The sequence below is a fragment of the Hemicordylus capensis genome, chromosome 2 (genome assembly GCF_027244095.1).
Source record: "Hemicordylus capensis ecotype Gifberg chromosome 2, rHemCap1.1.pri, whole genome shotgun sequence".
NCBI lineage: Eukaryota > Metazoa > Chordata > Lepidosauria > Squamata > Cordylidae > Hemicordylus > Hemicordylus capensis.
In genome coordinates, this window is record NC_069658.1 from 287138382 (window position 1) to 287156922 (window position 18541).

At 48.3% G+C, this 18541-nt stretch overlaps 1 long non-coding RNA gene across 1 annotated transcript in view; it reads right to left on the reverse strand.

Moving 5' to 3' along the window:
- The window catches only part of LOC128346410 (uncharacterized), a 36475-nt gene extending 18813 nt beyond the window's left edge, over window positions 1–17662 (reverse strand). The window contains exons 1-2 of the long non-coding RNA XR_008316947.1: window positions 17527–17662; window positions 15060–15215 (exon numbers count right to left, since the gene is read on the reverse strand). This is a non-coding gene — a long non-coding RNA (uncharacterized LOC128346410). The remainder of the gene's footprint in view (window positions 1–15059; window positions 15216–17526) is intronic.
- Window positions 17663–18541: the final 879 nt, after the last annotated feature.

Genomic DNA, 18541 nt, shown 5'->3' on the forward strand with positions numbered 1-18541 from the left:
TCTGGGGCCCCTTCCCCCTATCCTTTCGCCGCTCAGTGGGGCCCCCCCTCGTGAAGCCCGACACTCTGGTGGGGAGCGGTCTGGCGAGGTGGTGGAGGAGAGGCCTGCCTCTCCGATGCCAGTCCAGCCGGGCCCTTCCTCCGCTGTGGAGGGCGGAAGGGGCGGGTTGGGTAGCAGCAGTGGGCAGGCAGCGGCGGCCGCCCCCCCCCCAGGACTGCAGCCACCCTGCGAGAAACGGCCTAGGACGGCGCCCAGGGCGCAGGAGGCCAAGGGCAGTGGTGCATGGGTGCATTTTGAGGTCCCTCAAGATGACCCATTCCACGCCCGCTGTGTCCACTGCAGGATGCTTGTCAGCCGTGGAAGGGACCCTGCGCACCTGGGTACAACGCCTTTGTGGAGACACCTAGAGCGTCACCACCCAGGTCTCAGGGGACAGGCTGGCAGCGCTAGTGCGCCTTGTGCATCTGCCACTAGGGCGGGCAGCGGCAGTGTGCCAGCCAGCAGGCAGGCTACACTGCCTGTCCAGCGGTGGACGCAGTCCTCGGGCAGCCAGCGTATTGTTCGCGTGGACCATCATCACCTCACCCGCCTCATAGGGGAGATGATTTCCACCGATGACCAGCTGTTTCAGGTGGTCGAGAACAACAGCTTCCGCCGTATTCTCCAATACCTGGCTCCCGAATACGTCATCCCCTCAAGGACGACGTTCAGCCGGAACGTGGTCCCCTCCCTGTACCGCCGGTGCAGGGAGCTCGTGTCGGCCGAGCTGCGTGCAGCTCCGGCCGGGACAAGCGTGCATTTCACGACTGACCTCTGGACCAGTGTCAGTGGGATGCACGCTTCTTTCCTGGCCCTCACTGCCCACTGGTGGGGACCGGAGAGTGAGGGGACCTCCGCGGGCGATGCTTCCGGGTCCGGCGCGGCTCTCGCTGCACTACGGCACAGGTGGGCCGTCCTGCACGTGGAGACGATGGACACGAGGCACACCGCGGAGGAGGTGGCGGCCGTACTCGACCGCCAGATAGAGGAGTGGATTGGCAGGTGTCCACACCTCTCCCGCGGCTTCATTGTCACCGACAATGGAGCCAACGTTACCGCCGCTGTCGAGACAGTCATGGACTGTGTGAACATACGGTGTATGGCACACACGCTCCATCTGACCGTCAGGGACGCCCTTGGCCTTAAGGAGCTGAAGGCGTCCCAGGAAAAGGGGGCACGCCCCATCGCAGCTGCTGTTGCTGCCACGGCCACGCTTGTGGATAAGTCCCGCAAGCTGGCCGCCCACTTCCACCGCAGCGAGAAGTCCAGGAGACTGCTTCGCCAGAAGCAGGATGACCTTGGCCTTCCTCGCCATCTCATCCCTACGGATGTGGAGACGCAGTGGAACTCCACCTTCCTCCTGTTCCAGCGCCTGTTGGAGCAGGAGAGAGCCCTTATCGCCCTGGCGAGGGACGAGTCCTTGGATGTCTGCGACTTCTCGAACGCAGAGTGGAAGCAGATGTCCGAGGCGGTGTCAGCACTCGAGCCCTTCCAGCTTGCCACGAAGGGCTTGTGTGGCGACACCACTCCCTTGAGCCAGGCGCTGCCCACAGCTGTTGGTCTCGAGAAGCTGATGGGTGGACTCCATATCTCTCTGACCACGCCAGAGGGTCGTGCTCTGGCTGGGAGGCTGAGGTCTGGGGTTGACAAGCGGCTCGTTGATGTGCTGGGAGACAGGGAGGAGTATGTCCTCGCTTGTCTCTGTCACCCAGCCCTCAAGGGCAATGCCGTGAGTGCCGACGACTTGCCCAGGTGGAAGGGCATCCTGGTCGAGAAGGTTAGGGAGGAGGAGGCCGCTAGGGCCCGCAGAGACCAGGGTGTTGGTAGTGGTGCGGGGGCAGCCCTCGCGGCCCAACCCGCACCCAGCAGCAGCATGGGCGGCCAGCCGGCGTCAGCTTCCCCTTCCCCTCCCTCTTCCCAGTCCAGCAGCGCGGCATCCCAGGCGGCGCCATCGCAGCAGCCATTTGCTACCGACTCGAGATCCACCCAGTGGTTTCAGCGGTTCTGCTATGGCGCCATGCCTGGTATGCGGGAGGCTCGACCTGCCAGGCCCCCCTCCAGTGCTGAGCAATGCGTTGCGCAGTACTTGGAGGAGCCTGTGGAGGGAGACGGCGTGGACTGCGCACAGTTCTGGGCGAGCCGCCGCCAAGTCCGGCCGGACCTGGCGGTGGTGGCTGTGCGCCTCCTCTCCTGCCCCCCAACCAGTGTCCAGAGCGAGCGGGTGTTTTCACGTGCCGGGGACGTGGTGACACCCTCTCGCTCCCGCTTGGACCCTGGTCTGGTGGAGCAGCTGGTCTTCCTTAAGGTGAACCTCCCCCTGTTGGGCTACCCCAAGCTGCAGTTTGAGACGGGCGAGTGATTACCGTGGGTTGCCCCATGGTTGGTCACCTGCCTGGCTCGACCTCTGCTTATCCCTACCCTCCCCCCTTCCACCTCTAGCTGAGCTGACGTGACAGATGCTGAGCCGTGCCAGCCAGTCACAGCGTGTAGTGTGCCCACACAGAGATGCAGTTGTAGTAGTAGTTGTAGTGCTGCGACTGGCCAGATGTTTACAATGCCCACGCCCACCTAAAAAGAAACCCAATGCTGACCAGCACAGGCCCTTTATCTATCCACCTGTCAGCATTTGGGGACCTGGCGTGGGCACGGCACACCCCCCCAAAGTAGCACAGCCCACGGAGTACTAGACTTAGCGGCAGCGGCGGGTATACGTTCAAAAATGCAGTGTAGATATGTAAATACTAGTAAATAAACATGTAAATAATTTTTTCTTTAAAAACCCCATGTCAAAATCAAGCCTCAAAATTATGCAAAAGAAAGAAAAAAAGGTGACAAAGGGAGAACAAAATGATGAATGCCAAATGAATTGATTTTATTGAAAATGTCACCAGAAATCATGTGTGGGGGGCTTGGTTTACATGGAGAAAATGATTGGGTGATTTTTTGAAATGAAACGAATGAATTATTATCATCTTATGTTCATCTTGATTGTGGTCACTGTTGATGTTGGCTGATGGCAAAAAACCCAAAACCATCAGAATAGCAATGAACTGGCTGCCAACACAACATATTGATTGATAACTGTGCAGGGGGGGAATTGGGTCTGTGTGTGTGTGTGTGGTGCAGGCTCAGTCTGTCTCTTCCTGTTGTGTGTCTGTCTGTCTGTCTGTCTGTGTGAATGGATGCCTAGCACTGTCTCTGTGTGTGGATGCTTTCTGTGTGTAGTGTGGTGTGTGTCTGTCTACATGTTTTTTTTCCTCCCCCCCATGCCTCCCTCCATCCTTCCCCTCTCATCCTCTCCCCTTCCTCTTCACCACCTTCCATCCTCCCTCCCTTCCAGCCCACCACCGCCTCACCTGCCCCCAACCCCGGTCTGGCAGATGATGAGAGTCTGGTCTCTCCCACCGAAGCACACACGTGAGCACGTGTGTGCACAAATATGTGGCTGACCAACTCTGAGCCGGACCCTCCCCCCTTCAATCCCCTCTACATCCCTCTCCCCCTCCCCTTTCCTCCCCCCTGCCTCCCTGCCTCCCTCCCTGCCTCCCTCCCCCCTCCTAGCTAGCAGCGCACACATACACACACAAAACACCTGTGGTGGCAAACACCACCAGCACACATGCACTCACACTGGTGCCACCACCACCTCTGCCTTGGGCCTCTGTGTCCTTGAGCAGATATGTGGTGGTGGACCAGAGAAGCATTTCTTTCCAGCAAGGCAAAAGGCATGCACTCACTGCACACACACACACACACACACACGAAGAGGTGAAAAGACGAGAAGAGGCAACTTCTAGAACCAGCAGCAGCAGGTGAGTGTCGTGTAATTGTGTTGCTTCCCAAGGCCACTGCCCATGCTCAATGCTCAGTCTGCTGAAACTAAAGAACTAGCTACAATCACCCTTCCTCACATGCAGCTCAGCTCAGCTCAGCTGCACAGCACACTGACTAACTAGACACTACAGCTGGTGGTAGAAAAAACAGAAGTCTAGATTCTAGAAGATGTCCTGGTGGATTTTAAACTTTCAAATCTGTGCTAGGATTGCCTTGCCTCCTCCTCCTCCTCCTGCCTGTAATTGTGCCCTCTCCCCTTGCAGTTGCGCCGTCGTGATGGGTTGGTGATGTGCGTGCGCCGTCTACTTGTTAGCTCTCTCCTCCTCATGTTGGCTGGGCTTGCCAGGCACTGGCTGGCAGCAGCTGTTGGCTGTGTGCTAGGCTCAGGCTGTGGCGCGCGTGACTGGACTGGGAATGTTATTGTAGCGGCAACACTGGTTGTGGTGGTAGCAGTAGTAGCTGTTGTTGTTTCTGGGCTGGTGGCTGCTGGCCTGTGCTGACTCTGCGCACTTGGTCTGGTCTGGTCTGGTCATTGGGATGCAGATGTAGGGTGTGTGTGCATCATCCATGGGGAGCATCAGAGCAGAGCAGAGCAGGTTGGTTGGCTTCTGTCTGTCGGGCCTAGTCAGTGGCAGGCACTGAGTGAGGCGGTGGTTTCTTTGGGCATCACGTCACCCATCATGCAGAGCGGCAGGTCTGCTGCTCTGCTGCTCCGCCTCCTGCTTCTTCTCTGTGTGTGCTGCTCTTGTGCTTAGTGTGCTGCTCCACTGCTGCTGCTGTGCTGGCAGGCAGCACAGCAGTGGCCTTTTTGTTAGATCAGAGAGTGGGTGTTGTCTCTCTGAGTGTCCTCCTCTTACTTGCTTGGATAGGAGTGGTGGTAGTAGGTTGGCATTAAGATGGACTGACTAGGTGTTACGTGTTAGGGCGCCCAGAGAGAGGGGCCAAAAAGATGGGGTGGCAATTGTTGGGTTGCTCCTAGTATTATTGGTGAATTTCTGAAGAAAATTTTTTTTTCCATTGGCTAGAATGGGGGTTCGGGGCTGCCCCAGACCCGCCTCTGTGGGGTGGCAGCACCGCCAAAGTGGGTCCGGGGCCATGGCAAAAATGCCCTCAGTCCCTCCCAGCAATCCCCGTAGAGATAGGAGTGATGGTTCTGTTGTTTTTCTGAGGTGTTCTGAGTGAGTGTGGATTCTGTGATAGCAAATGAGAGTGGATTCATGGTGTCTCATTGGAAATCTCATTAGCTATCATAGAATCTACACTCAGAACACCTCAGAAAAACAACAGAACCATCACTCCTATCTCTACGGGGATTGCAGGGAGGGACTGAGGGCATTTTTGCCATGGCCCCGGACCCACTTTGGGGGTGCTGCCACCCCAAAGAGGCGGGTCTGGGGCAGCCCCAAACCCCCATTCTAGGCAATGGAAAAAAAATTTTCTTCAGAAATTCACCAATAATACTAGGAGCCACCAATTGCCTTGGGATTTTTGGGGTGGAGGACACCCATGGGTGGCTACCACCCACCCCAGCTTTTTTGCCCCTAAGGGCTCCACATTGTGAGTTATGGGCAAGAATTAATTTTTAAAAAAATTTTTGTAAAAAATCAGAGGAAGGTCCAATCGACTTGAAATTTGGGTGGCAGGTAGAACACAATGTCCCCTTCAAAACCAGCCACTTTTTGTGATCCGAACCGGTTCGGTTCGGATCCGAACCGGTTTGAAACCGAACCGGACCGGGGGGGTGGTCCGGCAAAACCAGAACCGAACCTCCCCGGTCCGGCCCAGACCCGGTCCGGACCCGAACCGAACTGGGAGAACCGGTTTTATGCACATCCCTACAAGGCAACCACTAGTTTGAGAGCTTGGGGGTACAGGGTCCTATGTGGGTTTTGGGGACAGGTTAACAATGTGTTTTAAAATGCCTGCTTGCCCATTTCTTTTGCAGGTGGCACGTAGCACCCATCATGCCCTACAACCCCACTCTCTTTGGTGACCCTAGGAGCTACCCATGGGGAACAATTGAATGTTTCACATTTCCCCATTGTTCCCTGTAGCTGAAACCTTCTAAATGTTTCAAGTTTTGTTTTGTAGAAACAACCAGTTTGACCACTGTTTCAACAAAACATTTCAGCCATCTGCATTTTGTTTTGTACGCGAAACAAAACACAAAATCCGTTTTGTGCACATCCCTATTCAACGATGGACACCAGCTTCACTCCAACCACTGGCACAGAGCACAAAATCAGTTTAGCAGGCAGATTTTATTTATTATGGAACACACTACTTAAGTATGTTCTTGAGTCATAGTCAAAATCAAACACTCTCGTAGCTGACGTTTAAATATCAGTATTCAAATACTGGGATTCAAATGCTAAAAGTTCAAATACTCATTGATAGGCAGACAAAATGAATATTTCAGATCTTCCTTGCAAGGATTTAACTGTCATCCCAACAGTGAGAATATCCTCTGACTCAGCCTTAGTACGGATTTGCCAAAATTGTAATGACACAGACAAAAAATTACCCTCTTGAGCCGAGAAGCAGATCAGTATAAGAAAATATGGCATCACATGGCATCAGTTCTTTCTTAATTTATTAAAATTACTGCACCATTCTGTGCCTAAGAAGCAGCAACTACAAGTTTTAAACATGAAATATCCCATGAGAATTCTATTAAAACACAATTAAAACCTCATTAGACAGATGAAGACATGACAATGAAATTTCCCAACCCTCTATTGCCTTCCTCCCAGTCTCCCAAAGCCATCTCAAATGAAAAAGTCTGAAAAATCTTAAAAGTTGCAAAAAGGCTACCTAGCATAGCCCTCTATACACTTTCACCAACTGACCACATATGGCATACAGACAGTATTGCTAAGAAGGCACTCATAAAAGGGGGCTAATGGGATACAGAAAAGCGGTGAGATCTTAAATACCTCTTCCATTTAGTAGGTTAGTACCAAGGTTAGTACCAGGTTGCAATGAGCTCTGGAGCAAAGCCCTGCACTGGGCCCCCAATGGCATGCTGGACCCTAGCCTCTCTATGGTGCATGAACAGGCACATGCAGGCACACATTGTCCTGCGCCAAATGGTGTGCAGTAGGGATGTGCACGGAACTGGTTCGGTGCTCCTTTTCTGGAATGCCGAACCGGTTCCATTGACCAGAGTTCAAAATGGTTTGGAGGGTGGGGGTTGCTCTAAATGACAGGGAAGGTGCTGCCTACCTGTCAGCCCCTACCCCACCACTTTTCCCCGACTGGCGGTCTCCCAAAAAGTGCTGGCAAGGGGCTGCAGCATTCCTCCTTGCTGCCCCATTCAGCATCACCACACAAGTGGCCGACACACATGTCCCCGCTATGCACATTGCAAACATGAAATCTGACTGAAATCTGACTGACACCCCCACCCCACCCCTTTCTCTTAAAGGGAGGCCTCAGCCTGTAAGTAGACTCTATTTCAAAGAAATAAACCAACCAGGGAGGAATGTCCTCACCTAGTCAGACAATGGTTTGAAACACTGCTTCTAGGAGTAGCAAAGATAAGGTACATTTCCCAATTTCTTATGAATAACAAATTGTCTGGCAAGTATTTAGTGGAGAAGTGACCCATAGAAACTAGCAATTTGTATTCTTTTACACATGAAGACATCCTGATCTTGAGATATGCAACCGAGCTCAGCCCCATTCACTAAATGTAGCACATCTGCCTCTGGTGGAGCAAAAGCCACTCAAAGTGACTCAGTCCAGCTAGTGATGGACATCTTTGTTTTGCAAGGAATTCCTTATGCTAAAGGAAGCAGGAATGACTTGACCTTTGCTCCAGGACACATTTTGGAATACATCTGACCTGGCCACACCAGCAAAGGTTCTCAGCTTATGCTCATCACACATCCCAGCATATTGGAACTGCACATGCGAGTTGCAGCCTTTCACTCCTCATGCTTTCCCTTCTGCTTTGTGCTTTCCTGCTCATGAGGAGACCAACATGCAATGAACACACCATCTTTACCCAGGAAGGATAGGTAAAACTAACCTCTTGCACTCCTAAGTCTGCTCGCCTCTTTGCTCCCTTCTATGCCTCCCTTTTCACTTCTCAGGCACTTTTCAAGGGAAACCTCTAACCAGGCTTCGAATCAGTTTCAACTCCTGGTGACCACTGAGCCCTGTGGTTGTCTTTGGTAGAATACAGGAGGGGTTTACCATTGCCTCTTGCTGCACAGTATGAGACTATGCCTTTCAGCATCTTCCTATATCACTGCTGCCCGATATAGGTACCAGCAGGATTCAAACTGGCAATCTCTTGCTTGATAGTCAAGCATTTCCCTGCTGAGCCATTAGGTGGCTAACCCTTACCTTCTGTACCCTCTGTACCCCCATTTTATCCTTTAAAAAGCTCTTAAACTGTACTCCTGCCTCCTCATCTTTTCCAGAACACCAAGACTTGCTTAAATTAATACTGGAATCAAACTGTTCCTCAAGCCAAGCTAATTCTCCTACTTTAAGCCAAAAGCATACTTGGAGTGTCTAGCCAGCACTCTGGGGTAGTTCTGATAACAATGACAAAAGGAAAGGTAGGGGAAAGGCTCTTGGGTCTCCATGACAGTACTGCTGCTGTTTCCAGGCATAGGGAGAAAAACCCTTCCTCCTCTCCCCAACAGCACTGTTGCTGATTCAACAGTGACTAGCCTCCTGACCAGGGAGACTAGTTGGGAGGGGTGAGGAGAACAACCCCATGCTGTCCAAACTGGCTTGTACAATGGCCCTGGTGCTTCTAAATTGTTTTGGTGAAGTAGTGGGATCACTTCCAGGTTAAATACTTTGGTGCGGCTCACAGAAATCCTTGCACTAATTCTAGGCAAGAATAGCATCTTTTAAAATGATATATCTGAATTACAATATTCTCCCAGTTAACCCTTTCTTATTCAGACAACAATCCCCACCCTGCTTATGAAAAGCATCAATTTTGAATTTAAAAGGATGATCTTCCTTTGCTATCTAGACTGCCAAATGAAGACTCCCATCTGAATTGCAATTAACACCATTGATTTTGTTAAACTACAACTGAAAGGATGATCTCCGTGATCCAGGAGTAATGGTGGGAGGGAAGCAAAAGTCAGATTAAACAGTTTATTAAATTAAGTAAGCATTTGAACCTAAAATATGTTATTCAGGGATGCCAGGGCCCTGAACCACTATGTAACCCTTAGCACATGTTTAGGATGGCACACTGAAAAGTACATTGCAAAAAATGTCCTTTTATGTGCATGTAAAAGCTATGGTGGAACTGTCTGACAGATTTTTATACCTTAATTTCCAAATTATGTACTTTGCCACACTGAAGTCAAATTAGAAACATGAATTAATGCTAACCGAGCTTGTTTTTAACAAACATTTCCCTTGGTCCTCAGGGCTCACCTGAGAGACCAATCTCTTAGGCATTAAAGGTAAAGTGTGTTGTCAAGTCGATTTTGACTCCTAGTGCCCACAGAGCCCTTTTAGGGCTGTGCAAAACGTCAACAACTGTATTCAACCCAAACTGAAGTATCTTCTGGCTTGGGTATAATCAATCTAATCATGCCTCATTTTAACCCGCTTCAATTTGGCCCTGATTCAACCCCTCTCTCCTCCCCATGCCTTGCCACTGCATCCAACCCCTTTGCTTACTGATCATGGGCAGGAAGAGATAGACCGCTTATCCTTGATTTTGCTCCTGGGGGTAAGGAAGCGGTGGCTGCCACAGCTTCACTTTTAAAATTATTCCTAGAAGAGGATTTCTTTTCCTTTCCCCCTGTAGTCTTGGGAAACGCACATGTAACCTGAGAACTGAAGTTTTTTTTTCAGGGTACTATAAAAAAAAATCAGGGAACTATAGTCCTGCAAATACTATAGTTCCCAAGCTTTCCTGCACCTTTCCCAGGATTGCAGGAAAAAGAATTTTAGAAAGCTCTATTGAGAGTTATTTTGGAAGTGAAACCACAACAGCTGCTGCTCCTTCATCATAAGCAAAATAAAGGACTCAGCCTTTCTTCTCCTGTCTGTGCCTGGTAAGCTGGGAATGGAAAAGGTGTGAAGTGATGTGACAGAGACAAAGCTTTGGTCTTATTTGAAGCAACTCTTTCATATTGGCCCAAAGTGAAGTTGACTGACCCCTCACAGTATCAAGTCAAATTGGTCTGAGGTAGCCCTGGAATTGAGGTGATCCTGCTTCTCTCACCCCTCCTAGATATGTCATTTCCTTACATGCTCACTCCTTCCTTTCCCCCGGGATATTCTGCCCGTTTAATAACTGCACCAAAAATCAATAGCATTATGCTAAGTCAATGCCGCCAGAATACACTCTATTTTATATTTTGTAAGGCGATCTGCAGTTACGTTATTCATTGCCCTGGATGGGCCAAATTTTTTTAAAAAAAAAAAAATTCCATAGCAACATGCAGAGAAGGTTAAGGGTGATGTACAACTATACTGATTACAAGCGAACACATGCTAATTAAAGACACATTTTAACAACTTCATCTCTTCTTGAATTATGGATGGGGGAGAGCACATAATGGATGTGGTAAATACATCATTTGAGGAAATGTGTAGAAACCAGGTTATTGCACTGCTGATATTGATAATGAACAAATAAACTAAAATGTGTTTGTCTATTACAATCAAGAGGGCTGAAAGTATGCAGCACAAATTCCATCTGAGGAACCAAGACTAACTCATGAATCTCAGACAAGTCCCTTTACAGCTTTGTCGTTTCAGCAGTACATCAAGGAAGATTACCTAGCAGTAAAAAAAGGTCTCTGTTTACAAGCTCATTGCCAAACCAACCAAGAGCCTGAGCATAGACTGGCACAAACGGAGAATAAGACCTAGACTTACAGCCCATACCATTGTTTGCATTTATAACATTATTCCCGGGACCGCAGGGGTGGGAGGGATTATATCTGCATGACAGTTTTGTAATAACAGTTAGTGAACAATGATGCTATATTATGAATAAACAGAAGATCAATCAAAACTTCATTCCTCCAAACTAGGCATTGCCTTTCCTATCCTGCTGCTTTTACAAAGAGCTTGCCTTTATTAAATAGAGGGGAATGGAGGCAGAGAATTGACATGAAAGTATTCTGCAGATATGCCACAGGCAATAAAACAGTAGAGCCAATGTCATTCTCTAGAAGCTGGAGCTTCTGAATAGTCATCCAGGGCAGCCAGTGTAGAGCACATTACAGTTGTTTAGCCTTGAAGTTACAAAGGCATGAATGAATGCTGCTAGGCCCAGATCTGAATGCTTTATAAGAATATCAGAGCGAGCTGGTAGAAAGCATCCCTGGCTTTAGACATCTAGGTTCAGTGACAGAACTGGAAAAACTCCAAAGCCATCAACCTGGGGGATTAGTGGGCTTTCACATACATTATCTCATAATTTTTACAGCATAAAACCTTCTAAAGCAGGTCAATAGCAATAGTGTAGGTCAGCATTTTTATTTATTTTGTGAATCTGTATACCATTTTTAAACTTTGCACTTTCCACAGAGTTACACAATAAAAATGATAATAAAACTACAAAAACAATTGTCCACATATTGTTAGGAACAGGGGCATAACTACTATTAGGCAGGGGGAGGTGGCTGCCTGTGGGCCCCCACACCTCGAGGGGCCCCCCAGAGGCAAGTCACATGTGAAGTGTGTGTGTGTGTGTATCAGCGAGGGGCCCATTTTAAAATTTTGTCTCTGGGCCCACTCCAGCCTTGTTACGCCCCTGGTTAGGAAGCGGTGGTTTGCCTTTAAATAATTTGAGAGTTTATATCAGAGATTATAGGTAAAATTGTGTTGTCGAATCGGTGTCGACTCCTGGTGACCACAGAGCAATTTATTTTCTTTGGTAGAATACAGGAGTGGTTTCACATTGTCATCTCCCACACAATGTGAGATGATACCTTTCAGCATCTTCCTATATCGCTGCTGCCCGATATAGGTTTTTCCCATACTCTGGGAAACATACCAGTGAGGATTCGAACAGGCAACCTCTTGCTCTCTAGGCAAGTTACTTCCCCACTGCGCCATTAGGTGAATATGTCAGAGATTAGCCTGGACTAACTTCAGTTATGCGAGCTATTCCTGACTTATTATTATTGTATCTTGATTGTGGCTCACTGAAGGGGAAAAAGTGGGTTTTTTCTTGGGATAGGATGAGTATTTAAAGTAGGGGAGTTCAACAATAGAAGCACCAATACTTCCATTGGTGAAGCAATCTAAATTCAAGTGGACACACCACTTGTAGCATTTTACTTTAGAATGGGCCTCACACCCTACCTCAAACGTTTGCAATGTCCAGCTAGAAATGGCAGCCAACCCCATGGAATCCAATGGGGACTCCTTTAGGCTATGTGAAGCTTGCAAGAGTTCATTATCTCAGGCTGCAAATGACAGCCCATTCTCCATGGCCAAAAAAGGTCCCCAAAGAGAAGCTGCTGGAATGAGTGGAGCTTATTTGAAGCCTGAGATGGTGGGTGCTCATTACCACTCATTACTTAGAATTGGTTAATCTATCTCTAGAACAATAGAGAAAACTAGCTTCACTGTTAAATGTGGTGGTTGTATTACGGATACTAAAAGCAGCTTTGGGGGTATGGTCCATCATGTCACTTATTTCAGCATCATAAACACTCTTCTATCAATACCAAATAACACTTTATTTCCTTATAGCCTCAGGGGCTTATGAATTCACTTTGTTTCCCCACTTTCCTTATTGATTCACGGTTATATTTGGCTTCTCCATTGTGCCAGGTTGTCAGTCAGCTTGCTGGCAGCTATTATAAACTCCTGGAATAGGCTATGATTTACTTGACTTATCATCATTCTCCAAGGCCATTGTTGAACATCACTTAGTTTTGAAACAGGTGGGAGTTAGCTTGAAACAAGGCTAGGCAGAGTTATCTACTTGCCAAAACACTAATGTAGTCTAACTAGAACATAGCTTTTGTAATGTTGTAAAAGAACTGCAGTTAATTTATTCTGCTTGTACAAGGACAAATTAATGTGAGGGGAAACCCTATCATTATATCACCCTTCAGTCAATTAGTTTTATTATTCCATATATAAAAAGGAAATTGTCAAGGTCCTCAAATTTTACACACTTGAATGCATGCAAAACATTCTTCTAAGGGAATCAGCTGTTATCCACATATGTATTGTGTAAGAGTGTGCATTTTGGAATTTTCTTGTTTTGATTTGTATCCGAATCGAAACACCCCCATTTTGTTTTGTACCCAAATTTTCTGAATCCGAATCAGCCCTGTTTTGTTTTGTAGCCGAATTTTCCGAATCTGAATCGATTTGGATTTTTAAAAAGGGTCCCAGGGCATAAAGAGTGGGTGGTGGTGGTAGTGTCCAATGGGTGGAAGCTACCACCCAAATTTCAAAGGAATTAGGCAAAGGGCTGATTTTTGTGAATTTTTTAAGTTTACACATCTTTAAGAATTTTCCCATAGGGAATAATGGGGATTCCAGCAAATGTATCGCTCCAAATCAAGGGGAAAGGGATGACCCAGAGTGGAGTGTGGTGGGTGGTAGTGCCCAATGGGGGCAAGGAAACTTCCAGAATTATCTCAAAAGAATTAGAAACATAGGAAACTGCCATATATTGAATCAGACCATTGGTCTATCTAGCTCAGTATTGTCTTCACAGACTGGCAGTGGCTTCTCCAAGGTTGCAGGCAGGAATCTCTCTCAGCCCTATCTTGGAGAAGCCAGGGAGGGAACTTGAAACCTTCTGCTCTTCCCAGAGCGGCTTCATCCCCTGAGGGGAATATCTTGCAGTGCTCACACATCAAGTCTCCCATTCATATGCAACCAGGGCAGATCCTGCTTAGCTATGGGGACAAGTCATGCTCAACCACAAGACCAGTTCTCCTCTCCATTGGGCAAAGGGCTGATCTTTTGTGAATTGTTGACGTTTACGTGTCTTTTAAGATTTCTCCCATAGGGAATAATGGAGGTCTCAGCAGCCCCATAATTCCACTTGGGGGGCACTGGGGTTTCCCAGAGCGAGGGGTTGTGTAGTGCACATAGGGTGCCAACCACCTCCATACCCACAAGCCCTTGGGGTACTGGGTTTTGTGTTTCTGAGGTGTTCATTGTAGATTCTCTGGTAGTATATGAGATTTTCAATGAAAAACAAGAATCCACTCTCATATGCTACCAGAGAATCTACACTCAGAAAACCACAGAAACAACAGAACCCAGCACCCCATGGGTTAGCAACCCTTCCCCTGGCCAATGTGGGGTCAGTAAAGAGTGGCAAGAAGCAAAAGAGCCAATGGGGAACAAGGAGGGAATTGTCAGCAGGTCAGCCCATGCTTTAGGTCACCGATCAGAAGGCTGGAAGGGTGGGAAATTCAGAGAGATGTCAAACACAAAATGGAGACTGACTCAGAGATCACCACAAAATGGAGGTCCGAAACAAAAAAACATTTTGTAGCCAAAACAGGGACGTTTTGTTTTGTATACAAAACTTTTGGATCTGGAAAATGGGTGTTTTGTTTTGTCTACAAAACACCCGAAACAGGCTGTTTTGGGTACAAAACGTTTTGTATCCGAAACATTTCGCACATCCCTAGTATTGTGTTTCATTCATTCCATCATGGAATTAGTGCCAATACTTCAGTCTGTTCCTGTATGGAAGCTAGAAAAGCAGAAGAAGCTGAGTTACACAGTGCCAACATCCATGTATAGTACAAAGTGCTTCCAGGGGTTTTCAACTGAGAAATTGTGAGGAGGAAACAGGAAGGCAGTTAAGAGGGACAGATTGTATATAGGAGGATAATGTTTGGATGGGTTATTGTATTCTGCAGATCTTGGAAGTGTTGGAGATGCAGCTCCTGATGGCATGACTCTTAGCACCAGCAACCCTATTGACCACTAGGGGCACTGGGGCAGTAAGGGCATTCCCCCTCTGACCATGCTTTCTCTACTTTGATTCCCCTTTGTTGGGATGATAGTCTCAGGTTTCATTCTCTCACCTGGAGAGAGAGACTTCCGACTTCTCCCTTCCCCTCTTCCTGTATGTAGAGGATAATAAGGCATATAGGTCTCAATCTCTATGCCTGATAGATTTCCTAAATAAACTACTTGATTTTGAACTTTAACTCCATGTCTCTAGACAATATTAATTAGCAGTGCTCCCTTACCTGTGCACTTCTGCTGTAGTTGGGGGAGATAAAGAAATCTCCCTTTCTGAGTTCTCTAACAGGATTTCTATGTCACTTGGCACGATTTCTTAATACTCCATTCGGTATTAGAGCACTGACTGATCTTGGTTTAAATTATTTGTGATGCCAACATACCTGTAAAACGTAATTCAGAACAGTCAACTCTTCAGCATGAGAAGATTTCTAATGATTTCTAATAGTCAGCTGTACAACATTAGAAGCAACAGTCAGCTCTTCCACTCTTTGCCACATTCGAGAGGATGAGGAGTTCTTGAGAAGGCACCAAGACATTGTAGCAAGGACAACAGCAGAAGAAAACTGTGAAGGAGGAACAGTTATGGAGGGACACAGCATCCATAAGGGGGAGGAAACCATATGGAATAAAGCGATGGTCAGGATCAGGAGAATCAGAAGGCATTCTGAACCACTAGAATGAAGAAGTCACTTTCAGTGTCTTTCCAACTAAAATGGCTCTGAATATCCTGATGGATTACAGCTATAATAGGATACATTATGTGAGAAGGAAGACGCTCAACCCTTTAAGGACAAAGGTGAATCAACTACCACCTGCAGGAAGCAGAGGAGACCAATGGTGGTACTTCATGACAATCCTGCTGTGAGATACAGAGGTGATTATGTGCTGACTGCACCTGTTAGCTCTTGTGAATGTGACAGACAGGTTGCCAAGACTTATAAAGCCCACAGTTAATTTCCCCGTTTTTGTCTTCCATGTGGGAACAAATTATATTGGTTGACATGGTTATGAAACATCACATCTGATTACAGTGCTCTGGGAAGGAAAGTGAAGGACATTGGATCTCAGGTGGTGTTCTTCCTGTAAAACATAAAAGACTACAGAGAGACGAATACTTCAGATGGATGACTGATTAATCAAATGTTATCAGTGTAGCAGACTTTGGTTTCTCAGATCACAGTCTAAGCTTCTGTAATGACAGACTACCAGCAAAAGAGAGAGGCTGCCCCTCACAAGGACTGGGGAAATGCTCTCCGTGGGGATTTAGGGCTGCGGGAGACCACGCTGCTGGTTGGCATGGCCCTCCTCTGCCCCCTGCTGGGTGCAAAGCTCTTCAGCCAACACTCACGTCCAGGGCCCACTGTCTTTCTCCCCCAACCACCTTCCAGGCCAGCTGCCAGAGAGGCACTGTGTGGTTGAGGAAGGGCAGCCTCTCTGCAGAATGCCGCATGAGCCTCCTCCGGTTCACAGAGGCTGATGCCGGGTGCTTGAAAGGGCGAAGAGCACCACTTTAAAAAGAAATCAAGTGTGGCCTCCACCACTGCTCTCCCACCCCAGCCAGCCTCACTGGCTGCTGGTCTGGCAGGTGGTTGGGAGGGAGAGAGAGTGTGGCCTGGACACAAACAGCAGCTCGTGTGCCTCTTGCCTCTGCTCCTGCTCGGAAACACTCAGGAACCTCTGCTGCCCCCTCCAAGCCTGCCTTGCTGGCCTCATCAGGGGCGGAGCAATCACTGAGCAAAAGGGATTGAAGAACCTGGGATGCTGCCCCTCAGAGGCCGTGCCTCACGCTCCAGCCACACCCCCTGCGTATGATGTCAGACACAGGGGGCCTAACTTTGTTTGCAAACGGGACTGCGCAGCCCCGTTCTCAGGCAAAATCACTGGCCAGTGCCTCATCTGCAGTGCGGCCAGAGCAGCTCTCCCTGCTTAAAAGGCTCTCCCATTTAGGCAGGGAGAGCTGATCCGGTCGCATTGTGAACGCCGCAGTGGCCAGGGATTTTATCTGCAAATGGAGCCATGCAGTCCTGTTTGCAAGCAAACCTACTCCCCCTGTGTCTGATGTCAGATGCAGGGGTGTGGCTTAGCATCTGCCATCAGATGCAGGAGGTGGGGATAGGGGGCCGCCGCGGCAGGCTGGACCCAGGCCGCCGCTGGCCTCGCTCCACCCCTGGGCCTCCTGGTTGGGGGAGAGGGAGAGGAAGGAGCAATGGAAGGTGGAGGAGCAATGGAGAGAGGGAGAACAACTAAGGTGGCAAGGAGAGAAATGTATGTTTATTTTTAGGTCGACAGCCTGCACCCTTTTAAGTTCCCACCCACTTCCATTTGTTAAAAAAAAGTTTTGGACTCTTGGTGAGAGAACATGGTATACTGCTTTATGCAGCACAACACTGCTGCAGCAACATCCCAGTCACCATCGGAACCCTGGGTAAAGTAGTTCTAAAGGTTCCTTCAGCATTAGTAGTTATTTCCAAGAGTCCCAAGCTGACATCCTGACTAAATTTAGAGAAGGAAGTTCCATAGAAATTAAGTCCCATTGGTATGACTAACATTTCCTTTTAATTTCAATGAGACGTCAAATAAATTTCATCAGGATGTCAGCCTTAAAGGAGGTATCCAACCCAAACAAGGAACCTCACCAGGCTGGATTAGGCAGGGATAGTACAGACTTGGACAAAAATAGCTTAAAGTTACCTCAGAGGTGCCGCTAGGTAATTTTGGAGCATGGACCTAGTGGGCTTACAGGGGAATGCTTGCAAAATAAGCATCCTCTGCGTATGCGAACACACACCCCATGGTTTCATACAGCATTCTTGAGTGCACAATTTCCCCTGTTTAAAAAACATTCAAAAATTATTAAAAATCAATGGATAAACCAATCTGCTTCAGGTTAAATATACAGCACCCTTCATCCTGCCTTAAATCTGTTCCCAATATCAAAGCCTTAGGCCATGCCATTCCAGGAGATCTAAAGGGTTGGGCAGAAAAGTGGGGTGCTTTACCCTCTTTATGAAGGCAAGGGGCAGATTATTCCACATGGGGGTGGAATGATGGTGTGGGGGGGAGGGCCTTCAGTTCCAGAAGTTTTTGTAATTTTATTTTAGACTGTTTTGAAGTTTAACCCCCCCCCCATTTTTTAAAGACATCGATTGACCAATCTGTTTCAGATTAAATATATACAGCCCTCCCATCCTGCCCTGCATCTGTGCTGAATATCAATGCACTTCTTGGGCTAACAGCCATCTTGGAAATACACAAAGGGGGGAATAACCCATAGAAGTCTCATATAACCCCATGCATCTGCCTTCTGGATGGCTCCCATGATGAGGCAGGAACAGAACATGCAATGGCAGGGGAGGCAGAGCAGAGAGCTTGCACAAGTCTGGGGGCAGCCAACAGTGGACCCCTGAATCCCAAGTTTAGCCCTCTGCTGCTGGGCAGCCTTCATCCCATGCTAGCCTTACCCACCTGCTGAAGAACTGATCGGTGGGTGGAGGAGCAGCAGCAGGGAAAGAGTCTTGGGGAAGGGAGGCATTGTAGAGCCTGTGCCAGTGGCTGCACGGGGAGAAGATTCCCAGCACTTGCCCAGGCACACTGTTGGGGCACTCCGGGGTAGCAGGGAGGCCGGAGCCTTGGACTTGCACCCCAAGGTCCAGGCCTAAGAGCACCTCTGAATTACTTATTAGGCAGTTGTATGTCCTGAATACAT